The sequence below is a fragment of the Aulonocara stuartgranti genome (assembly GCF_965226115.1).
Source record: "Aulonocara stuartgranti genome assembly, chromosome: 23".
Taxonomy (NCBI): Eukaryota; Metazoa; Chordata; class Actinopteri; order Cichliformes; family Cichlidae; genus Aulonocara; species Aulonocara stuartgranti.
Genome location: NC_138958.1, coordinates 22,014,094 through 22,039,728, shown reverse-complemented (window position 1 = coordinate 22,039,728; position 25,635 = coordinate 22,014,094). Strand labels below are relative to the sequence as shown.

The 25,635-nt window shown below is 38.5% G+C and overlaps 1 protein-coding gene and 1 long non-coding RNA gene across 3 annotated transcripts in view; one reads left to right on the top strand and one right to left on the bottom strand.

The window, feature by feature from the left end:
• The window catches only part of LOC309701437 (uncharacterized protein), a 266,740-nt gene that overhangs the window by 129,955 nt on the left and 111,150 nt on the right, over positions 1 to 25,635 (top strand). The window lies entirely within an intron of this gene.
• LOC309701448 lies at positions 21,756 to 25,481 on the bottom strand. The gene is made up of 6 exons (XR_014274993.1): positions 24,172 to 25,481; positions 23,851 to 23,987; positions 23,539 to 23,761; positions 22,238 to 23,420; positions 21,913 to 22,049; positions 21,756 to 21,823 (listed from the first exon to the last, which is right to left on the bottom strand). It is a non-coding gene; the product is annotated as an uncharacterized lncRNA (long non-coding RNA).

Below are 25,635 nucleotides of genomic sequence, written 5' to 3'. Positions count from 1 at the left end.
TTTTCATTCTCATGAAGGAAAGCAAGAAATGTGAGTGAGTTACATGTGCACTGCTTGTTTCTGGAGTCTCCATATTTAGGATGAGCCTGGCTGCGAGATGCACAGACATGTATAACAGAGGGCTGGTTTTCAAGGTTCAGTCTTTCTGCATGAGATGGTCCTGCCACATCACTGTGACAGCCTCTTTTCAAAAAATCAGCATAACCCACCTGTGGGTCACATGACACCTCATGTTGTTCATTAAATTCATGCTGCAGTCCACTCTTTATAGCATCAGCATAAGATACCTGTTGTACATGTGCAGGAACATGTTGACCTGCCTGTTTGACACTGTCAGAATTGGTCTTTGTAGACACACTGTCTTCTGCAGAGCTCTGAGGAAAATCAAACTCAGCTTGTTCACATGTTGGTACACTGTGAAACTCATGAAACTTTTTCCAGCGTTGTTTTGCAGCTTGTGACTTTTTCTGCTTCCTTGGCATTTTCACACACCTGCAAGTGTTTCTTAGTCTTTAGAAAAATTGTTCACAAGATAAGAGTGGCACACACCAGGAGATGTTGTCTTTGTTTTTATATTTCAGTTTTTATTTGTCTTAAACAGTTGTCTTTCGTTTGACAGTTTGTTCTTCAGTTGAGAGAATATTATGCACTCTCTTTATTGGCTTGGCACAACTTAGCAGCAAGCCAAGAGTGAAAAACAGGTAGAGAGAAAATTTAGAAGAGAGAACAGGCAGAGCAGGAGAGACACGGCTGGGAAATCACAATCAAACCGTGAATTAGTTTTCTTTGTTTGTTCAGTTTGTTCTCAGGTAGAGGCAATATATGCACTCTTTATTGCTTTAATGGCTTGGCGTTTTTCAGCAGCAAGCCAAGAGTGAAAAACAGGTAGAGAGAAAATTTAGCAGTGAGAACAGACAGAGCAGGAGAGACACGGCTTTAAATCAAACCGCAGATTTTTCTTTGTTTGTTCAGTTTGTTCATAGGTTGAGGCAAAATATGCACTCTTTATTGCTTTGTTGGCTTGGCGTTTTTCAGCAGCAAGCCAAGAGTGAAAAACAGGTAGAGAGAAAATTTAGCAGAGAGAACAGACAGAGCAGGAGAGACACGGCTTTAAATCAAACCGCAAAAGGATTGTTGGTTTGGCAAAATTTCTCACAAACCACAGAGTGAAATACAGATGGAAAGAAGGCAGAGACAACAGGTGGAGCAGGACAGAGGATAGAGGGGTTGGGGGGTTGGGATGTGAGAGAGAAGACTGGAGATCTGGTCCTTGTTCTTCTTCTGCACACTGTGAACAAAAAACAAGAAAAAAATTATTTTATTAAAATTATATCACATGGTAATTGTATGAACTAATTGTGACTACTGAAAAAGGACAAAACAAATATTCAAGCTAAACTGTTGTCGGCTGCCATGTGCAAAAAGTTGCATAATTGGGCACTTTTTAAAAGAATAAATATTTAATTAAATTCAGCAATAATATTTTTAAATACAAATATGATTGAGTGAATCATTAATTAATCACATGTAGTGTGACTACAAAAATGTACGAAAAAAATATTTTAGCCCAATTGTTAAGCTGCACTTATGTGTATTTATTATAAAATTGTGTTTAAAAGGTCTAGCACAAAGTTTGAACCCATCACTTTACATCTTATATTAGTCAGATTATTTTATTATTTTGGTCTACTTCTCTTACAGTATGTGCACACCTACCAGGCAAAGCACAGTGTCAGTCAGGTTCCTGAAAGTGTAACACGAGAAATAATACGTTAGTTGTCTGTACAGTGTTATCAGACTAACAGAAATACAAAGCCCACACGACATGATACACTGAACTTATAGTCAGCAGGGTAATTATAGAGTAATATAGCACACCAACTGATACAGCAGCCATTTTACAATTCAAACTAATTAACTGAAGTATTGCCACTTATGTAAGGCTACTGTTAGACTGTTACTAGCCTTAGCATTGCTGCTAGCGCTAGCATTCCGGCTAGCATTAGCACTTCAGTTAGTGTTAGCAATGCAGCTAGCGTTAGCATTGCAGCTAGCGTTAGCATTGCAGCTAGCGTTAGCAATGCTACTAGCGCTAGCACTCTTACTGTTAAAACTGAGCCACAATGGCAATAATAAAGCTCATTTCTTACTTTTGTCTCACTGACCGGCAAGAAATATCACAGGAATATTATTTTTGTCAGTTAACAAGTGCTAAGGCTAGTGTTAGCACTATAGCTAGCGTTAGCATTGTTGCTAGCATTAGCATTGTTGCTAGCATTAGCATCGAAGCTAGCGTTAGCACTGCTGCTAACAGCAAAACATCATAAACGTATATAAATGATAGCGAAGGTTATTCTTTTTTCTTTCTTCTTTGAATTCTTTTTAACTCTGTTGGACTTGATATGTGAGTTTAAATGTCAAACATGTATTTTTTCCATCATAAAAATAAAACACTGCAGTACTGAGTGTACTGTACTTACCACAGCAGAGAGCGAAGCGGAATGACGACAGTTGGTCCAGTGATAGGTTAAAAACGGATGAGGCGTTCAGGTGGTGCTTGGAAATTTGACCATCAGTTTGAACAGCAATAATGAGCATATACATGTCTGTGTGTTGGTCTCTGTGTGTGACAGACATAGAGAGATAGAGGGAAAAAATACACTATACTAGTGTACAAATTGGTACTTTTTGCCCAAGTATAAGCGAATGAGTGACATACAGAAAAACAGGGCAACTGGCATTAAATGAGCAAATAAAAAGTATTAAATCTTGAACTGTTTTGTGGGTTTTACTTTAAGACTACTTTGAGTGTATTCGTGGGGAGATAAACTATACAGACTATAAACAGAAACATTAAATGAGATTAGATTAGTTAAACGTTAGTTAAAAGGTGGGGAAATTAACTACAGACCAATAGATGCTGAGAGGTTTAATTATCCAGTCAGAAAGGATGATTTTGAAGTCATCAACTGACTCCAACTGCCCAGATCTGAAAAACCTTTGTGCCAATCACAATGCTCTACTTAGTTGGCATATACTAACTAGTGACAAACTATTAATCTGTGGCAAAAATCTGTCTTATTGTACTATTGAAAAAGTTAATCTTACTACAATCTAACATTTTTAGGTTTAACCTTGGCAGAGTGAGAGAGAGCTCGTTAAGCAGGCAGGTGTGAGCCTGGTTGCTATAGTAACTGCACCCAATGGCTCCATACACACGACACAGACATGCACCTCACTTTTGCTGCTTAAAATGAACAGAAAAGTCAGGCCGAAACAAATTCTTCCCAAATGAAAAGTACATGTCGTGTTGACAAAATTCTTTCACCGTGAGCGACAGCAATGTCTAGTCTACTGAATTCTCAGTTTTCATGTCTGTGGAGTTTATTATATGGACGTGGTGACAGTGGAAAGACACCATGCTCTTCTGATTTTCAAACGAACCTTCTGAGCCATTTTAACATTAGAGTCTATGGAAGAGTTGGAAGGAGGAGGCTGTGCATTGGTGACATTTATGAAAGAACCGTAACACCTAGGACAATAGTAAACACATTGGATGAAAGAGGACAGCCATGGCTACGTTTTGAGGGTAAAATCATACCTGTAGAGCAAACGCTGTGGACACAGCAGCAGTTTTAAAAAAGATTTTAAGATTAATTTTTTTGCTCCTCTCACTCTAGCAGTTGAGCTGTCTCACTCTAGCCCCAACATTCCGTCCCATACACACCCATTATAAACTCTGAAACGGCTGAAAAAACATCATGAAACTTAAACTGGAACTGAAGAAAAAGTATAATAGATATTGAAAAGATAAATACAAGTTGAATAGTTGAATGTCTTGTCTTTGTTTTAAAGTTTGAATGGTGGCTCTATGTCAATGTATGTGGAAGTAGTAAGAGTTTAAAAATGAGTAAGTTGAATGAGAATTTGAAGGGTCTCCCCATTGAAATACATTATAAATTTTTGTTGAATAAAGTTGAATAAAATTAAAAATATAAATGTTAAAAATGAGAAAAATAGAAGCAGTCATGTCCAAAAGAATAGGAATCTAACGGTGTTTGAATGGTTTTTCTAAGTTGAACGGTTTTGAAGTAGTAGGATTATAAAAAACGTACGGAATAGATAATAATAATAAAATAGAATAATAATAATAAAGATTAGAAGAACAATACTGTGAATGCTTTTCAAGCATTCACACTAACTAGAAAGTGCATTTTCTGAAGAAACTGCAGTGTGAATGCTTGAATCTGAATGTATGCACTGAAATGAATTAATTACTGAATTTAAGTTAAAAATCTTGAATGAGATAAAAAAAAAACCCCGAATTTAACCTGAAAACAACAGTGCTGAACTGCTAAAAGCTGAAGGTTACACAGAAGAAGAAGTTGGAAAAAAGCTGAAAATGTTTTAATTGTAAATTAGAAAACCCTAAGAAATGAGAAAAGAACATTTAGAGTCAGAAAACATCTGAAAGAATATTAAAAGGTCATATTCTTTGAATCACTGAATGAAGAAAATGTGATCCCTCCACTTGGACCCACACAGTTTAAAAAGTTTACATCTCTGAGCTTTGAAAGACAAGATGTTGGAAAGAGAACAATAATGGCGACAATTTGAGGGTAAAATGATGGCTGTAGAGCAAACACTGTGGACACAGCAGCAGTTGAAAGAGAAGTGTTTAAGATGAATCTTGGTACAGTGGCAGGCAGAGCTCGTTAAGCAGGCAGGTGTGAGCCTGGTTGCTATAGTGACCGCACCCAATGGCTCCATACACACGTACACAGACATGCGCCTCACTTTTGCTGCTTAAAATGAACAGAAAAGTCAGGCCGAAACAAATCGTTCCCAAATGAAAAGTAAAAGTCGTATTGACAAAATTCTTTCACCGTGAGCGACAGCAGCTTCTAGTCTACTGAATTCTCAGTTTTCATGCCTGTGGAGTTTATTATATGGACGTGGTGACAGTGGAAAGACACCATGCTCTTCTGATTTTCAAACGAACCTTCTGAGCCATTTTAACATTAGAGTCTATGGAAGAGTTGGAGGGAGGAGGCTGTGCATTGGTGACATTTATGAAAGAACCATAACACCTAGTACAATAGTAAACACATTGGATGAAAGAGGACAGCCATGGCTACGTTTTGAGGGTAAAATCATACCTGTAGAGCAAACGCTGCGGACACAGCAGCAGTTTTAAAAAATATTTTAAGATTAATTTTTTTGCTCCTCTCACTCTAGCAGTTGAGCTGCCTCACTCTAGCCCCAACATTCCGTCCCATACACACCCATTATAAACTCTGAAACGGGTGAAAAAACATCATGAAACTTAAACTGGAACTGAAGAAAAAGTATAATAGATATTGAAAAGATAAATACAAGTTGAATAGTTGAATGTCTTGTCTTCGTTTTAAAGTTTGAATGGTGGCTCTATGTGAACGTATGTTGAAGTAGTAAGAGTTTAAAAATTAGTAAGTTGAATGAGAATTTGAAGGGTCTCCCCATTGAAATACATGGGAAATTTTTGTTGAATAAAGTTGAATAAAATTAAAAATATAAATGTTAAAAATGAGAAAAATACAAGCAATCATGTCCAAAAGAATAGGAATCTAACGGTGTTTGAATGGTTTTTCTAAGTTGAATGGTTTTGAAGGAGTAGGCTTTCAAAAAACGTACGGAATAGATAATAATAACTAGAAAAATTTGCATTTCCTGCGAAAATGCAGTGTGGATGCTTAAAGCTGAAGCTGTATGCAAAAAGTAGCTGAAAAAGCTGAAAAGTTGCAGAAATTGTAAAAACTTTGCAGAAGCAAAAGAAGTTTGCTAAAATGGAATAACTTAGCAGAACTGCAATATCTTAGAGGAAACATAATACTTGGCAGAAATACAATAGCATAGCAGAATTTAGCAGAAATATTGTAACTTACCAGAAACATGATAACTTCTCAAAAATACAAGAATTTAGGAGAAATAGTATAAGATAACAGAAAGAATATATTTAGCCAAAAATACTTAAACATTACAGAAACACTATGATTTAGAAAAATAGTACAACAGAGCAGAAATATTGTGATTTACCAGAGACACTGTGATGAACTATGAATATTGTAATTTTAAATTGAGACTATGTTTTAGCACAAATATTATAATTTGGCAGAAATACTATAATTTAGCAGAAATACTATATTAAGCACAAATCCTATAAAAAGCAGAAATGGTATGATTAAGCACAAATACTACATTTAGTAGAAATACTTTGTTTTAGCACAAATCCCATAAAAAGCAGAAATACTGTACTATGATTTAGTAGAAAAACTATAATTAATCAGAAATACTAAATTTAGCAGAAATACTATATTAAGCACAAATACTATGAAAAGCAGAAATAGTATGATTAAGCATAAATACTACATTTAGCAGAAATACTATATTAAGCACAAATCCTATAAAAGCAGAAATAGTATATTAAGCACAAATCTTATAAAATAGCAGAAACAGTATGATTTAGCACAATAGTAATAAGTTAAACAGAAAAATTGGAAAAGCAAAATGGACAGCTGAAAAAATGCTGAACATGCTGAGGGTCCCTCAAATATACTTGTTAAATGACAAAAATCTGCAAAAAAATTTATTACAGCCACACAATCACAAATATGTACACATGAGGAAACACACATGCACAGAGAGACCCACACACAAGATCCAATTCAGTCAACCAGTCTAAATATATTGAATTTAAATCTTAGAATGAGATCATCCCATTAAAAGCCTTTCTCTCTTTCTCTCTCTCTCTCTCTCTCTCTCTCTGTCACACACACACACACACACACACACACACACACACACACACACACACACGGAGAGAGAAGTAAGTTTCTAGGTCAGCCTGGGAGCTGGTGAATTTGAATCCACCAATCAGAGAGGCTGTGCACTTTTCCCCACCAAAACAGGTGCATCTGTTTACACACGCAGCAGCACAGAGAGACACAGGATTTTTGCAGTCTATTTCTCATAGTGACGACTCCCCTCAAACAAATGACCGTAATTTCCTAACCGTAGGGGCTAGAACGGTCATTCTTACACCGTTTTGTTCAGAAGAGATGGGGGAATCTTCAAGTGTTGACAATTTAATATTAAAATATGAATTTTTAGAGATATATGACATGGATGACTTGTTGACTTAGAAGCCACGAATTCCCCAATATGCAAATTTGAATGCCTGAGACCACATATGTGATTGGCTGGCTGGGAAGCCGTGCAGGCCCTGATTTGTGGATTTGAATTCCTCAGCCCTCAGATATGATTGGCTGGCTTAGAAGCCACGAAGGCCCCAATATGCAAATTTGAATGCCTCAGGACACTTATTTGATTGGCTGGGAAACTGTGCAGGCCCTGATTTGAAAATTTGAATGTCTCAGTCCTCACAGAGGATTGGCTGCCTGGGGACCTGGCAGAAATATATAGAAATACTATTATTAAGCATAAATACTACATTTAGTAGAAATACTATGTTTTAGCACAAATATTATAAAAAGAAGAAAAACTATAATTTAGCAGAAATACTATATTAAGCACAAATCCTATAAAAAGCAGAAATACTATAATTTAGAACAAATAGTATAAAAAGCAGAAATACTATAATTTAGCAGAAATACTATGTTAGGCACAAATCCTATAAAAAGCAGAAATACTATAATTTAGCAGAAATACTATGTTAGGCACAAATCCTATAAAAAGCAGAAATACTATAATTTAGCAGAAATACTATATTAGGCATAAATCCTATGAAAAGCAGAAATAGTATGATTTAGCAGAAATACTGTATTTAGCACAAGTACCGAAAAGTACCAGAAATACTATGATTTAGCAGAATAGTAATAACTTATTGAAACACAAATGCACAGAGGGACACACAAACACAGGCTCTAATCCAGTCAACCAGTCTAACTATGTTCAATTTAAATCCTACAATGACATGCTGTCAAATAAGGGCAGGGTCCTCTCTCCCCCACTAAACACACACACACACACACACACACACACACACACACACACACACACACACACACAGAGGGAGAGAGCTGCCGAATTTAAATCCACCAATCAGAGTGGCTGTTTACGTTTTCCCGCCAAAACAGGTGCATCTTTTTACACACGCAGCAGCACAGAGAGGCACAGGATTATTGCAGCCTATTTCTCATAGTGAGGACTCCCCTCAAACAAATGACCATAATTTCCTAACCGTAGGGGCTAGAGCGGTCATTCTTACACTGTTTTGTTCAGAAGAGATGGGGGAATCTTCCAGTGTTAACAATTTATCATTAAAATGTGAATTTTTAGAGATATATGACATGGATGACTTGTTGACTTAGAAGCCACGAATTCCCCAATATGCAAATATGAATGCCTGAGACCACATATATGATTGGCTGGCTGGGAAGCCGTGCAGGCCCTGATTTGTGGATTTGAATTCCTCAGCCCTCAGATATGATTGGCTGGCTTAGAAGCCATGAAGGCCCCAATATGCAAATTTGAATGCCTCAGGACACATATATGATTGGCTGGGAAGCCGTGCAGGCCCTGATTTGAAAATTTGAATTTCTCAGTCCTCACAGAGGATTGGCTGCCTGGGGACCTGGCAGAAATATATAGAAATACTATGATTAAGCATAAATACTACATTTAGTAGAAATACTATGTTTTAGCACAAATACTATAAAAAGCAGAAATACTATAATTTAGCAGAAATACTATATTAAGCACAAATCCTATAAAAAGCAGAAATAGGATGATTAAGCATAAACACTACATTTAGTAGAAATACTATGTTTGAGCAAAAATCCTATAAAAAGCAGAAATACTATATTAGGCACAAATCCCATAAAAAGCAGAAATAGTATGATTAAGCATAAATACTACATTTAGTAGAAATACTATGTTTTAGCACAAATAGTATAAAAAGCAGAAATATTGTAATTTAGCAGAAATACTATAATAGGCACAAATCTTATAAAATAGCAGAAATAGTATTATTTAGCACAATAGTAATAAGTTAAACAGAAAAATTGGAAAAGCAAAATGGACAGCTGAAAAAATGCTGAACATGCTGAGGGTCCCTCAAATATACTTGTTAAATGAAAAAATCAGCAAAAAAATGCACAGGGAGAGAGAAGTAAGTTTCTAGGTCAGCCTGGGAGCTGCTGAATTTGAATCCACCAATCAGAGAGCCTGTGTACTTTTTCCCGCCAAAACATGTGCCTCTTTTTACACACGCAGCACAGAGAGGCACAGGATTATTGCAGCCTATTTCTCATAGTGAGGACTCCCCTCAAACAAATGACCATAATTTCCAAACCGTAGGGGCTAGAACGGTCATTCTTACACCGTTTTGTTCAGAAGAGATGGGGGAATCTTCCAGTGTTTACAATTTATCATTACAATATGAATTATTAAAGATATTTGACTTGTAATGCACCATAACTGAGTAGAGCAAAGCAAAAACTGCCTTGACTTGCCCTCAAACAACGCTTTCTAACTCGAAATCTATTTGGAGTATCGATATCATTCTTTCACCGTAAGAGACAGCAGGCTTTGGTGAACAATCATGGAAATTTTCAGGTCTCTGTGGAAATCCAACAAAAAGTTATGACGAGAGAAAAAAGTGGTTCATTTCCACAGTTTGAAATCTGAAGAAATCTGAGCGAAGGACGAATTTCCTACCCTCAAACAAGTCCAACTCATTTCAGAACGGTAATAGGTGAGAAAGAAATTCTTGAATTGTGAGCGTCAGGGGTGTCTGAAGATATTCGGGGACAAGCCTCATGTCTTAACTTTGCTTCGTTAAGGAGATATGACGATTCGAATATGCCTCTCATTACAGAAATCCAGCGGTGATTTTGAACAAGCTCTCCATTCACTTTATATGGAGAGTTTTCTGACCTTGTGTTAGTCTGAGGAGATTTGCAAAAATTCTATAAATCCCACAACAATGATGGTGACATTTTCTGAAAGCCAGCAAAAATACCTACGTTTTGATGTATAATTTGTGGAAGTTGAGTGAAAATTGAGCAAGTAGCAAACATTTGTTCGGACATGAAGAGAAGACTGCAAAACCTTCAGTGACACACTGGAAGCCAAGAGCATAGCAACCATAACAACGCATGTATTTTGTGAAAAATCACAATTTTGCAACTCAAAACTTTAAGAGGCATAAAAGTAAAACAGTAGAAGATTTGAAAAAGCTGAATCATACCTGAATAGCCCAATAATTTGTGAACATTTTAAAATTTGAATGGTTGTTCTAGGTGAAAATATGAGGAAGTAGTTAAGTTTCAAAAACAAGCAAATTTTAGCAGAATTGCTGAAGTTTCCCATTCATTTCAATGGGACAAATTAAAGGAAAAAAGTGGAATATTTTAAAAAGTTTAATAGTTAAAAATACCAAAAGATATAGCAGGAAAGAGCAAAAATAGCTGAATAGTTTAAAATTTGAACGGTGAAAATAGCACAAAAATTGTGGAAGTAGTTAAACGGCGAAAAGTGTACGGAAGTCCTAAGAATAATAATAACTAGAAAAAATTGCATTTCCTGCGAAAATGCTGTGTGGATGCCTTACGCTGAAGATTTCTGCTGAAAAAAGCAGAAAAAGTTGAAAAAACAAAAAACATTGCCCTGAGCGAGATTCGAACCTGGCCTTTCTGATCTATAGGCGGCGTCTCACCTTACTGGACCAAACTGATTCTTACAAAGAAGAGGTGGAGAGACTGACAATTCTGGTGAAATTAGCAGAAGCTGCTTAGTATTGTGCTAATAAGAGGTGAAAAGGCTAAACATTTAGCAGAAAAGAGGTGAATCAGAAGAAGTTCTGCTGAAAAGAGGTAAAGAAGCAAAAAGATGAGTTGAAAAGAGGTGTAGAAGTGCTTGCTGAAGATGGCTGTATGTGTAATGACACACTGGAGAGTGTCAAGAAAGCAGAGCGCATGCAAGCAGGGAACATGTGTAGCAACTGTCACAGGTAGGATTCGAAACTCTGCCCCCGGGTCTCACGGCAGCTGCCCTACCCTCTGAGCCAAATGAGTTCTGGTCTCAAGCAAATATATGATGAGAGAGAAAATGTGCACTGTGGAGCAGAAGCTCAAATTAGCAGAAAAGAGGTGAAGAGGAAGAACTTTGTTGTGAAATGAGGTAAAGAAACTGAAATTTGTGCTTAAAACAAGTGAAAAAGCTGAACTCTGAAATCCTGCTAAAACAGTAGTAGAGGCTGATATTTTTCAGCTACTCACTGAGCCAAACTGGTTCTCACGTAACTGAAAAAAGGTGGAAAAGCTTAAAATTCTAATGAAAACAGCAGAAGAGGCTAAGTGCACTGTGGAGCAGGAGCTCTAATTAGCAGAAAAGAGGTGAAGAGGAATAATTTCTGCTGAAAAGAGGTAAAGAAGCAAAAAGCCGAGTTGAAAAGAAGTGTAGAAGCAGAAGTGCTTGCTGAAGATGGCTGTATGTGTAATGACACACTGGAGAGTGTCAAGAAAGCAGAGCGCATGCAAGCAGTGAACATGTGTAGCAGCTGTCACAGGTAGGATTCGAACCTCTGCCACCGGGTCTCACGACAGATGCCCTACCCTCTGAGCCAAATGAGTTCTGGTCACAAGCAAAGATATGATGAGAGGGAAAATGTGCACTGTGGAGCAGCAGCTCAAATTAGCAGAAAAGAGGTGAAGAGGAAGAACTTTGTTGTGAAATGAGGTAAAGAAACTGAAATTTGTGCTTAAAACAAGTGAAAAAGCTGAACTCTGAAATCCTGCTAAAACAGCAGAAGAGGCTGATATTTTTCAGCTACTCATTGAGCCAAACTGGTTCTCACGTAACTGAAAAAAGGTGGAAAAGCTTAAAATTCTAATGAAAACAGCAGAAGAGGCTGAGTGCACTGTGGAACAGAAGCTCAAATTAGCAGAAAAGAGGTGAAAACAGCAGAAGAGGGTGAGATTTGTGCTGATAAGAGGTGAAACTGCGGAACCAATCAGAGGTACTGCTTCTGTCTGCTTCATCAGGCTGTGTACTTGTATGTATTTCTGCCATAGACTGTTAACCAGAATCTGAGGTCCATATTAGAAAAGCTGCTAAAATCATTAAACTTTGCAGAATTGTAATAAATTATCAATATGAATTACCGGTCTGTGATAGTGTATAAATTTGTAGTTAAAAAAAAAACATGTGGGCCAAGGTGGAATCGAACCCACGACCTCTGGTCTGAAGAGCGGTGTCATTACCAATCGCGCCACCTCTAAGGGGGCGGGCGCTTTGAAAAAAAGGGTGATGAGGAGTCAGAATTAGATCGCGGTGAGACGCGAAAAACGCCGTTTTTTGGAGTTACAAAACGTCGTGTAACTCAAAAACTAGGTGGGATAGAAGCATAATTCTTGCACTGGGTGAATCAGCGGACTTTGGTGTACTTTGACTGCGATTTACATAGCTCTTTGTATCTCCGTCGCGGAGATATGACGAGAGAAGAAACGGCTTCATTTTCGGAATTTGAAAAATGAGAGGAGGACAGATTTCCACCCCTCAAACAAGTCTAACTCATCTCAGAACGGTAATAGGTGAGAAAATAATTCTTGAATTGTGAGTGTCAGGAGTGTCTGAAGATATACAGGGACAAGCCTCATGTCTTAACTTTGCTTCGTTAAGGAGATATGACGATTTGAAAATGCCTTCAGTTTCAGTATTTCAGCTCTGAGTTTCACAACCTCCCCATAGACTTTGAATGGGGAGTTTTTAGACCATGTGTCACTTCGAGGCAAATTGTGAAAAAAACGTAACTCTCACAATAATTATAGTGACACTGTCTTAAAGCCAGCAAAAATACCTACGTTTTGATGTATAATTTGTGGAAGTTGAGTGGAAATTGAGCGAGTAGCAAGGAGTTGTTCAGACATGAAGAGAAAATTCAGAACGGACGAGTGTGCAGTGGGAGTTAATTGCATAGCAACCATAGCAACACATGTATTTTCTGAAAAATCACAAAGTTGTAACTGAAAACTTAAAGAGTCATTACATGAAAACGGTAACAGATATGAAAAAGCTGAATCACACAGGAATAGCCCAATCATCTGAGAACGTTTTAAAGTTTGAATGGAGTTTCTAGGTGAAAGTATGAGGAAGTAGTTAAGTTTCAAAGACAAGCAAGTTTTAGCAGAATTGTAGAAGTTTCCCATTCATTTCAATGGGACAAATTAAAGGAAAAAAGTGTAATATTTTAAAAAGTATAATAGTAATAAGTACCAAAAGATATAGCAGTCGAAAGCAGAAATAGCAGAACAGTTTAGAGTTTGAATGGTAAAAATCGGCTGAAAACTGAGGGAGTAGTTAAGCGGCAAAGAAACGGAGCAACTAGAATAATAAAGGATAAAGAATAAAGAGAAACAGGATCTCAATAGTGTGGATGCCTACGGCATCCACCCAACTAGAAAAAATTGCATTTCCTGCGAAAATGCTGTGTGGATGCCTTACGCTGAAGATTTCTGCTGAAAAAAGCAGAAAAAGTTGAAAAAACAAAAAACATTGCCCTGAGCGAGATTCGAACCTGGCCTTTCTGATCTATAGGCGGCGTCTCACCTTACTGGACCAAACTGATTCTTACAAAGAAGAGGTGGAGAGACTGACAATTCTGGTGAAATTAGCAGAAGCTGCTTAGTATTGTGCTAATAAGAGGTGAAAAGGCTAAACATTTAGCAGAAAAGAGGTGAATCAGAAGAAGTTCTGCTGAAAAGAGGTAAAGAAGCAAAAAGATGAGTTGAAAAGAGGTGTAGAAGTGCTTGCTGAAGATGGCTGTATGTGTAATGACACACTGGAGAGTGTCAAGAAAGCAGAGCGCATGCAAGCAGGGAACATGTGTAGCAACTGTCACAGGTAGGATTCGAAACTCTGCCCCCGGGTCTCACGGCAGCTGCCCTACCCTCTGAGCCAAATGAGTTCTGGTCTCAAGCAAATATATGATGAGAGAGAAAATGTGCACTGTGGAGCAGAAGCTCAAATTAGCAGAAAAGAGGTGAAGAGGAAGAACTTTGTTGTGAAATGAGGTAAAGAAACTGAAATTTGTGCTTAAAACAAGTGAAAAAGCTGAACTCTGAAATCCTGCTAAAACAGTAGTAGAGGCTGATATTTTTCAGCTACTCACTGAGCCAAACTGGTTCTCACGTAACTGAAAAAAGGTGGAAAAGCTTAAAATTCTAATAAAAACAGCAGAAGAGGCTAAGTGCACTGTGGAGCAGGAGCTCTAATTAGCAGAAAAGAGGTGAAGAGGAATAATTTCTGCTGAAAAGAGGTAAAGAAGCAAAAAGCCGAGTTGAAAAGAAGTGTAGAAGCAGAAGTGCTTGCTGAAGATGGCTGTATGTGTAATGACACACTGGAGAGTGTCAAGAAAGCAGAGCGCATGCAAGCAGTGAACATGTGTAGCAGCTGTCACAGGTAGGATTCGAACCTCTGCCACCAGGTCTCACGACAGATGCCCTACCCTCTGAGCCAAATGAGTTCTGGTCACAAGCAAAGATATGATGAGAGGGAAAATGTGCACTGTGGAGCAGCAGCTCAAATTAGCAGAAAAGAGGTGAAGAGGAAGAACTTTGTTGTGAAATGAGGTAAAGAAACTGAAATTTGTGCTTAAAACAAGTGAAAAAGCTGAACTCTGAAATCCTGCTAAAACAGCAGAAGAGGCTGATATTTTTCAGCTACTCATTGAGCCAAACTGGTTCTCACGTAACTGAAAAAAGGTGGAAAAGCTTAAAATTCTAATGAAAACAGCAGAAGAGGCTGAGTGCACTGTGGAACAGAAGCTCAAATTAGCAGAAAAGAGGTGAAAACAGCAGAAGAGGGTGAGATTTGTGCTGATAAGAGGTGAAACTGCGGAACCAATCAGAGGTACTGCTTCTGTCTGCTTCATCAGGCTGTGTACTTGTATGTATTTCTGCCATAGACTGTTAACCAGAATCTGAGGTCCATATTAGAAAAGCTGCTAAAATCATTAAACTTTGCAGAATTGTAATAAATTATCAATATGAATTACCGGTCTGTGATAGTGTATAAATTTGTAGTTAAAAAAAAAACATGTGGGCCAAGGTGGAATCGAACCCACGACCTCTGGTCTGAAGAGCGGTGTCATTACCAATCGCGCCACCTCTAAGGGGGCGGGCGCTTTGAAAAAAAGGGTGATGAGGAGTCAGAATTAGATCGCGGTGAGACGCGAAAAACGCCGTTTTTTGGAGTTACAAAACGTCGTGTAACTCAAAAACTAGGTGGGATAGAAGCATAATTCTTGCACTGGGTGAATCAGCGGACTTTGGTGTACTTTGACTGCGATTTACATAGCTCTTTGTATCTCCGTCGCGGAGATATGACGAGAGAAGAAACGGCTTCATTTTCGGAATTTGAAAAATGAGAGGAGGACAGATTTCCACCCCTCAAACAAGTCTAACTCATCTCAGAACGGTAATAGGTGAGAAAATAATTCTTGAATTGTGAGTGTCAGGAGTGTCTGAAGATATACAGGGACAAGCCTCATGTCTTAACTTTGCTTCGTTAAGGAGATATGACGATTTGAAAATGCCTTCAGTTTCAGTATTTCAGCTCTGAGTTTCACAACCTCCCCATAGACTTTGAATGGGGAGTTTTTAGACCATGTGTCACTTCGAGGCAAATTGTGAAAAAAACGTAACTCTCACAATAATTATAGTGACACTGTCTTAAAGCCAGCAAAAATACCTACGTTTTGATGTATAATTTGTGGAAGTTGAGTGGAAATTGAGCGAGTAGCAAGGAGTTGTTCAGACATGAAGAGAAAATTCAGAACGGACGAGTGTGCAGTGGGAGTTAATTGCATAGCAACCATAGCAACACATGTATTTTCTGAAAAATCACAAAGTTGTAACTGAAAACTTAAAGAGTCATTACATGAAAACGGTAACAGATATGAAAAAGCTGAATCACACAGGAATAGCCCAATCATCTGAGAACGTTTTAAAGTTTGAATGGAGTTTCTAGGTGAAAGTATGAGGAAGTAGTTAAGTTTCAAAGACAAGCAAGTTTTAGCAGAATTGTAGAAGTTTCCCATTCATTTCAATGGGACAAATTAAAGGAAAAAAGTGTAATATTTTAAAAAGTATAATAGTAATAAGTACCAAAAGATATAGCAGTCGAAAGCAGAAATAGCAGAACAGTTTAGAGTTTGAATGGTAAAAATCGGCTGAAAACTGAGGGAGTAGTTAAGCGGCAAAGAAACGGAGCAACTAGAATAATAAAGGATAAAGAATAAAGAGAAACAGGATCTCAATAGTGTGGATGCCTACGGCATCCACCCAACTAGAAAAAATTGCATTTCCTGCGAAAATGCTGTGTGGATGCCTTACGCTGAAGATTTCTGCTGAAAAAAGCAGAAAAAGTTGAAAAAACAAAAAACATTGCCCTGAGCGAGATTCGAACCTGGCCTTTCTGATCTATAGGCGGCGTCTCACCTTACTGGACCAAACTGATTCTTACAAAGAAGAGGTGGAGAGACTGACAATTCTGGTGAAATTAGCAGAAGCTGCTTAGTATTGTGCTAATAAGAGGTGAAAAGGCTAAACATTTAGCAGAAAAGAGGTGAATCAGAAGAAGTTCTGCTGAAAAGAGGTAAAGAAGCAAAAAGATGAGTTGAAAAGAGGTGTAGAAGTGCTTGCTGAAGATGGCTGTATGTGTAATGACACACTGGAGAGTGTCAAGAAAGCAGAGCGCATGCAAGCAGGGAACATGTGTAGCAACTGTCACAGGTAGGATTCGAAACTCTGCCCCCGGGTCTCACGGCAGCTGCCCTACCCTCTGAGCCAAATGAGTTCTGGTCTCAAGCAAATATATGATGAGACAGAAAATGTGCACTGTGGAGCAGAAGCTCAAATTAGCAGAAAAGAGGTGAAGAGGAAGAACTTTGTTGTGAAATGAGGTAAAGAAACTGAAATTTGTGCTTAAAACAAGTGAAAAAGCTGAACTCTGAAATCCTGCTAAAACAGTAGTAGAGGCTGATATTTTTCAGCTACTCACTGAGCCAAACTGGTTCTCACGTAACTGAAAAAAGGTGGAAAAGCTTAAAATTCTAATGAAAACAGCAGAAGAGGCTAAGTGCACTGTGGAGCAGGAGCTCTAATTAGCAGAAAAGAGGTGAAGAGGAATAATTTCTGCTGAAAAGAGGTAAAGAAGCAAAAAGCCGAGTTGAAAAGAAGTGTAGAAGCAGAAGTGCTTGCTGAAGATGGCTGTATGTGTAATGACACACTGGAGAGTGTCAAGAAAGCAGAGCGCATGCAAGCAGTGAACATGTGTAGCAGCTGTCACAGGTAGGATTCGAACCTCTGCCACCGGGTCTCACGACAGATGCCCTACCCTCTGAGCCAAATGAGTTCTGGTCACAAGCAAAGATATGATGAGAGGGAAAATGTGCACTGTGGAGCAGCAGCTCAAATTAGCAGAAAAGAGGTGAAGAGGAAGAACTTTGTTGTGAAATGAGGTAAAGAAACTGAAATTTGTGCTTAAAACAAGTGAAAAAGCTGAACTCTGAAATCCTGCTAAAACAGCAGAAGAGGCTGATATTTTTCAGCTACTCATTGAGCCAAACTGGTTCTCACGTAACTGAAAAAAGGTGGAAAAGCTTAAAATTCTAATGAAAACAGCAGAAGAGGCTGAGTGCACTGTGGAACAGAAGCTCAAATTAGCAGAAAAGAGGTGAAAACAGCAGAAGAGGGTGAGATTTGTGCTGATAAGAGGTGAAACTGCGGAACCAATCAGAGGTACTGCTTCTGTCTGCTTCATCAGGCTGTGTACTTGTATGTATTTCTGCCATAGACTGTTAACCAGAATCTGAGGTCCATATTAGAAAAGCTGCTAAAATCATTAAACTTTGCAGAATTGTAATAAATTATCAATATGAATTACCGGTCTGTGATAGTGTATAAATTTGTAGTTAAAAAAAAAACATGTGGGCCAAGGTGGAATCGAACCCACGACCTCTGGTCTGAAGAGCGGTGTCATTACCAATCGCGCCACCTCTAAGGGGGCGGGCGCTTTGAAAAAAAGGGTGATGAGGAGTCAGAATTAGATCGCGGTGAGACGCGAAAAACGCCGTTTTTTGGAGTTACAAAACGTCGTGTAACTCAAAAACTAGGTGGGATAGAAGCATAATTCTTGCACTGGGTGAATCAGCGGACTTTGGTGTACTTTGACTGCGATTTACATAGCTCTTTGTATCTCCGTCGCGGAGATATGACGAGAGAAGAAACGGCTTCATTTTCGGAATTTGAAAAATGAGAGGAGGACAGATTTCCACCCCTCAAACAAGTCTAACTCATCTCAGAACGGTAATAGGTGAGAAAATAATTCTTGAATTGTGAGTGTCAGGAGTGTCTGAAGATATACAGGGACAAGCCTCATGTCTTAACTTTGCTTCGTTAAGGAGATATGACGATTTGAAAATGCCTTCAGTTTCAGTATTTCAGCTCTGAGTTTCACAACCTCCCCATAGACTTTGAATGGGGAGTTTTTAGACCATGTGTCACTTCGAGGCAAATTGTGAAAAAAACGTAACTCTCACAATAATTATAGTGACACTGTCTTAAAGCCAGCAAAAATACCTACGTTTTGATGTATAATTTGTGGAAGTTGAGTGGAAATTGAGCGAGTAGCAAGGAGTTGTTCAGACATGAAGAGAAAATTCAGAACGGACGAGTGTGCAGTGGGAGTTAATTGCATAGCAACCATAGCAACACATGTATTTTCTGAAAAATCACAAAGTTGTAACTGAAAACTTAAAGAGTCATTACATGAAAACGGTAACAGATATGAAAAAGCTGAATCACACAGGAATAGCCCAATCATCTGAGAACGTTTTAAAGTTTGAATGGAGTTTCTAGGTGAAAGTATGAGGAAGTAGTTAAGTTTCAAAGACAAGCAAGTTTTAGCAGAATTGTAGAAGTTTCCCATTCATTTCAATGGGACAAATTAAAGGAAAAAAGTGTAATATTTTAAAAAGTATAATAGTAATAAGTACCAAAAGATATAGCAGTCGAAAGCAGAAATAGCAGAACAGTTTAGAGTTTGAATGGTAAAAATCGGCTGAAAACTGAGGGAGTAGTTAAGCGGCAAAGAAACGGAGCAACTAGAATAATAAAGGATAAAGAATAAAGAGAAACAGGATCTCAATAGTGTGGATGCCTACGGCATCCACCCAATAACTAGAAAAATTTGCATTTCCTGCGAAAATGCAGTGTGGATGCTTTAAAGCTGAAGCTGCATGCAAAAACTAGCTGAAAAAGCTGAAAAGTTGCAGAAATTGTAAAGCTGAAGCTGTCTGCTGAAGATAGTTGAAAATAGCTGAAGAAGCTGAAGAAATCAAAGCCAGTTTTTAAAAAGTTGTTGAAATTTTAATAACTTTGCAGAACAACATCAAGTTAACAAAAATGCAATAACTTAGCAGAAATGCAATAACTTAGAAGAAACATAACAATTCAGCAGAAATGTTGTAATTTACCAGAAGCTACAACTTAGCAGAAATGTAATAATTTAGAATAACATAACTTAGCAGAAATGATATAATTTAGTCAAAAATTAATAACTTGGCAGAAATATTACAACTTACCAGAACTGCTATAATTTTGCAGAAATGTAACTATTAGGAAAAAAATTTATACAGATAACAGCTGAAAACGATGAAGTAACCTCAAAGTTACTTGTTTAACTGTGAAAAATGACCAGAAACATTAGAAAAGAAAGAAAACCAATTCAATTCAATTTATATAGCGCCAAATCACAACAAAAGTCACCTTAAGGCGCTTCATAGATACAGAGAAAAACCCAACAATCATATGACATATGACCCCTATGAGCAAGCACTTTGGCGACAGTGGGAAGGAAAAACTCCCTTTTAACAGGAAGAAACCTCCAGCAGAACCAGGCTCAGGGAGGGGCGGCCATCTGCTGCGACCGGTTGGGGTGAGAGAAGGAAGACAGGAATACCAGCCAGCAGATAAACTGATGTGAAACAAAACCAAAGTAAAATTGCAGAATTTACACAGTTGGTGAAATGTAAAAATGGCAACATAAAAACCCCAAACAAACAAACAAAAAAAACCCAAACAACATTTAGTTAATAAATGCACAAGATGATTCGATGATAAATATGGTACCAATCTACAAAATACTGTCGAAATGAAGTCCACATTGTGATATATTTCAGGTGTGGAGAGTCACACAGCTAAACAATCGATGTGCATATTTAAAGAATCAAATAAAGAACATTGTTGTGGAATAAATTACAGTGAATAATAATCACTGCCCTGCGTTAGAGAGTGACTTATGATGAGGTATTAATTGGCTTAACTTTACCTCTAACAGCTTTTCAGATAGTGCTGTGACCAGGGTGAAATCCATCATAAAGTAACTGTAAACAGTAGAACCATTAGCATGAATGTTATGGTTCTACCCTGATCAAAACTCAAGTCTGCTGTTTGACCTGATATAAAATGATAAAGAGGAACACATATAAATGACCTTTATGAACTTTTCAAAATGACTTTATATGTCTGACCCATTATCTATATATATTAGAGCAGATGTGGAAAACCACTGTTAGACCTACTCTATACTAACACAAACACAGTCAAAAATTCATTGCTAGTGTGACATGTGGTCCTTTTTGCCTTTGACCAATGATATGCTGGTTACTTGGACCAGTTTAGTATTTGCTGTCACAGAGGAATGTTAACCATAAATCCAAAAGACAAAACTGAAAAAATATGTTAATTGCAAACATGTTTTTGCTTAGTAAGAGGATTGAAATTACATGGAAACTGTCACCTTAAAGCCTCATTGTAAATATCATCACAAACAGATGTTTTCCACACGGTTAACAAAGCTCCACCACATCCAATCACTGCATATAAATCTAAAAGAAAACAACAACAAATAAAATGTAATTAACACAAGTGAAGTCTAAGGAGCTTGGAAAGAAAAGCGTCTGGACTTCTTTGAGTTCCTTGAAGACGTTTCACCTCTCATCCGAGAAGCTTCTTCAGTTCTAAGGGTCAATGGTGGAGAGTCCCAGATTTAAACCCAGTGGGAGTTTCCCCCCAAAGAGGGACAAAGAACCCCCTGATGATCCTCTACCTAATCACATGAGCCAAGGTGTGAAAGTGGGTGTGGGTCCCAATCAGCCAGGGTTTCGGGTGAGCTCATTGTGAAACCTGGCCCCACCCTATCATGTGATTTCCCGAGGTCAGGAAATCACCCACGCCCACTCCCAGGATGTGAGTGGACGTTACGGTGTCTGGGGAGGGAACTCAAAACTGGATTATAGATGGCAGACAGTTGGTGTCGTAAACCACCGCCTCTGTTTAAAGATGGTTGCTCACAGTGGACGTAAATGGCTTCTTTCACTCCTCCATCTGTCCAAAATGTGAACATTGGCATCCTCAAAGACTGACCTTTGTCCTTTAGATGCAGATGAACTGCTGAGTCTTGTCCCGTGGAGGTGGCTCTTCTATGTTGTGCCATGTGCTTGTGAAGTGGCTGTTTGGTCTCTCCGATGTAGAAGTCTGGGCATTCCTCGCTGCACTGTACAGCGTACACCACATTGTTAAGTTTGTGTTTAGGAGTTTTGTCTTTCGGGTGAACCAGTTTCTGTCTGAGTGTGTTACTGGGTCTGAAGTACACTGGGATGTCGTATTTGGAGAAAACTCTCCTGATACTGATACTGATACTCTGTCCACTTGCGTAGAGTCTAAGAAGCTGGAATGCAGGCACACTGGACGAGCTTGTTCTAAAAAATACAGAAAAAGGAACATTTTTTTTGTCTGTAGAAACCCTAAAAACTACAAATAAGTTATACAATGAACAATGTTGAAATACCTTATAGGTGCTGCAGGCCACATAACCAGAATCCAGAGCAATCTCACACTCACATGATGGTGAGGAAAGACATGAGCTCTGCAGTGAGGTTTGAATGTCTCAGTTGGAACACTGAAGAACTCAGAAGACAGCAATACCTGCACAGAGAGACAGAGTAGAAAAAGCATAGATTTGTAATCCATAATGTGAATTAAAACTCAAAAAGTGTCAACAAGTATAATCATTTGAGTGTGGAATTATTTATGCAATAAACAGGATTTAAATTAATTAATTGAATTAAAAAACACTGACATGTTTTTTTTTAATCAAAGATAAAGAATCATACCGCTCTCTGCTCTGAGGATCACTGAGCATCTCTGACAGGAAATACAGTTTTCTCAGTATGAGTCATCATTGATGGTTTCAGAGGTGTGTAGTGTGGCAGCATGATGATGGTCTCCAGATCAGGCAGGAGGTCAGGTGATGGGTGTGTCATCTTCTCCATTGAAGACACACTGGTATGGCAGTTCATAACACAGCAGTCTCCTTGTGGCATGTAGTTATCTGTGCAGTCCAGCACTGATGGATCAAGTTTGGCTCAGCAGTTCATGAAGATGGTGTTAAGATGTTGTTGTTTCAGCTGAGGATGGTGAAGTTTGAAGGTTTTGCCACAAAGGAGACTGTGCCGTGTCTGAAAAAATATATCTACAAAACAAGTGCTTTTAACACCACCCACCCAGCTCAGCCCCCAAGTGTCTATGTAATGCTGGTATGGGGTGTCGGTTACTAAGTCTAATTAGTACATAGGGGATGACAATGTTGTTGCATCTGTCTTTCTTATCCTCCCTCGCTGGTATCTGATGTTCTTTTCTGTGCATCTTTGCTGACTTTATAAACGCCCAATTAGGATAGCCACACGTTTTGAGTGCTTCCTTTACATGTGTGTGTTCCTTCTTTTTCCCTTCAGGCTTAGAGGGAACATGTTCTGCCCGGGGGGGGATGTGTCCTAATTACTCCAAGTTTGTGTTCCAGAGGGTGATGGAAGTCAAAGAGGAGGTACTGGTCCGTGTGTGTGGGCTTCCGGTAAACTTCGATGTTGAGTTTGCCGTTCTCTTCAATGTGCACAGCGCAGTCCAGGAAAAGCAAACAGTTGTCCTTTGTGTCTTCCCTGGTGAACTTGATGTTTTTATCCACGGCGTTAATGTGCGCAGTGAAGGATTCCACTTCTTGCCTTTTGATTTTGACCCAGGTGTCGTCTACATATCTGTACCAGTGGCTGGGTACTCTTCCTTTGAAAGAGCCAAGAGCCTTCCTTTCCACTTCCTCCATGTAAAGGTTGGCTACAACAGGTGACACGGGGGAACCCATGGCACAGCCATGTTTTTGTCTGTAGAAACCCTCGTTGTATTTGAAATATGTAGTGGTGAGGCAGAGGTCTAACAGTGTGCACATCTGATCGGGTGTGAAGTTGGTCCTGTCTTCCAAGGAGCTGTCTTCTTGTAGTCGTTTTCTGACAGTCTCCACTGCCTCTGTAGTGGGTATTCAAGTGAAGAGAGAGACTACATCAAAGGACATCATGAGAACCTTCACAGACATGACACAAAGGAAGACTTTTGATTTAATAACTAAGCTTAAAACAAGTGTTACCTTTGAATATTTGTGGGAAAAATCTGATGCTACCCCAAGAATACAAAGCCACACTGGAAATGATGACAGGCTTGCAGCCCTCTGTCTTCCTGGAGTGAGGTGCCCGATCAGTGGAAGTGAATTGACAGAAGTCAGTGTCTGTAAGAGTGGCCAAACACTGATACTCTGTCCACTTGCGTAGAGTCTAAGAAGCTGGAATGCAGGCACACTGGACGAGCTTGTTCTAAAAAATACAGAAAAAGGAACATTTTTTTTGTCTGTAGAAACCCTAAAAACTACAAATAAGTTATACAATGAACAATGTTGAAATACCTTATAGGTGCTGCAGGCCACATAACCAGAATCCAGAGCAATCTCACACTCACATGATGGTGAGGAAAGACATGAGCTCTGCAATGAGGTTTGAAGGCCTCAGTTGGGACACGGAAGAACTCAGAAGACAGCAATACCTGCACAGAGAGACAGAGTAGAAAAAGCATAGATTTGTAATCCATAATGTGAATTAAAACTCAAAAAGTGTCAACAAGTATAATCATTTGAGTGTGGAATTATTTATGCAATAAACAGGATTTTAATTAATTAATTGAATTAAAAACACTGACATTTTTTTTTATCAAAGATAAAGAATGATACCTCTCTCTGCTCTGAGGATCACTGAGCATCTCTGACAGGAAATACAGTTTCCTCAGTATGAGTCATCATTGATGGTCTCAGAGGTGTGTAGTGTGGTAGCATGATGATGGTCTCCAGATCAGGCAGGAGGTCAGGTGATGGGTGTGTCATCTTCTCCATTGAAGACACACTGGTATGGCAATTCATAACACAGCAGTCTCCTTGTGGCATGTAGTTATCTGTGCAGTCCAGCACTGATGGATCAGGTTTGGCTCAGCAGTTCATGAAGATGGTGTCTGAAAAAATATATCTAACAAAACACGTGCTTATAACACCACCCACCCAGCTCAGCCCCCAAGTGTCTATGTAATGCTGGTATGGGGTGTCGGTTACTAAGTCTAATTAGTGCATCAGAAAGCGGGGGCTACACCTAAAGCCCACACTTTTTGATGTCTTTGTTTATTAGCAGCTTTTTCCAGCTGCTCAGAGAATTCTGACTTGGCCTTTATCCACCCAAACCCAAACCCACCCGGATAAAGGCCAAGTCAAACTCACACACCATACCAGCATTACATAGACACTTGGGGGCTGAGCTGGGTGGGTGGTGTTAAACTGTAGTCGGGAACTTTCAGAAAACTATCCATTTACTTCTAAATCAGTTTTTATACATATTCTGTAAGCTGTACTAATGTTTTTCTCTACATAATGTATCATTATAGACATCTCTGGTAGCCTAAAGATAGTTTATAACTTTTGACATTTTTTACCTGTAAAACATGATAAGCAAAAACTCATTCATCACAAAAACTTTTGATTCTACAAAAGCTACTATAATCAAGAAAATATAATTGTCTGTATTTATTCATGTGAGCCATAATAAATACCTGCATTTATGTGGGATTTATTTATTTACTATTTCATATTTTCAAGCCCTTGGAGGGGAAGATCTCGTTTGTTGAGCTACATACGTCACAGTAAAAAGATTTAGTCATTTAAAACATGAGAATAAAAGAAATGATGTTGGTTTAATAAATGTTGCAGCACATTTCAGATCAGAGGTGCATGATAGCAGATGTTCTCTGCTCTGCATGAAGTTCAGCAATGATTTGGTGAAATGATTAATAACATTGCAATAAGAAAGGGTCTTCTGACAGACAGAGTAGGGAAGACCCTTTTTTCAATGAAAAATCTTTTTCATGCTCTACAATCAGTAAACTCTGTAACAAACATGATCTGTAATTGTTTCAAAACTCACCAGACGACTTCATGATTGGCTCGAGGACAGGACACAAAACACAGGGTTGTGGTAACTGTAATATGATCTCAGAACACCTGAACGAAGACATTTCTGTGGCTGAGAAATAAAAATGAGGTCAAGCAGGGTGTTCTTGTCTGTAGTGGCAGAAGTGATCAGCTGTGAATACCCTCTCGACTGAAACTGCTCCAGAATCTGTTTTCTTCCACTCTGCAACTGGTTCTCATTAA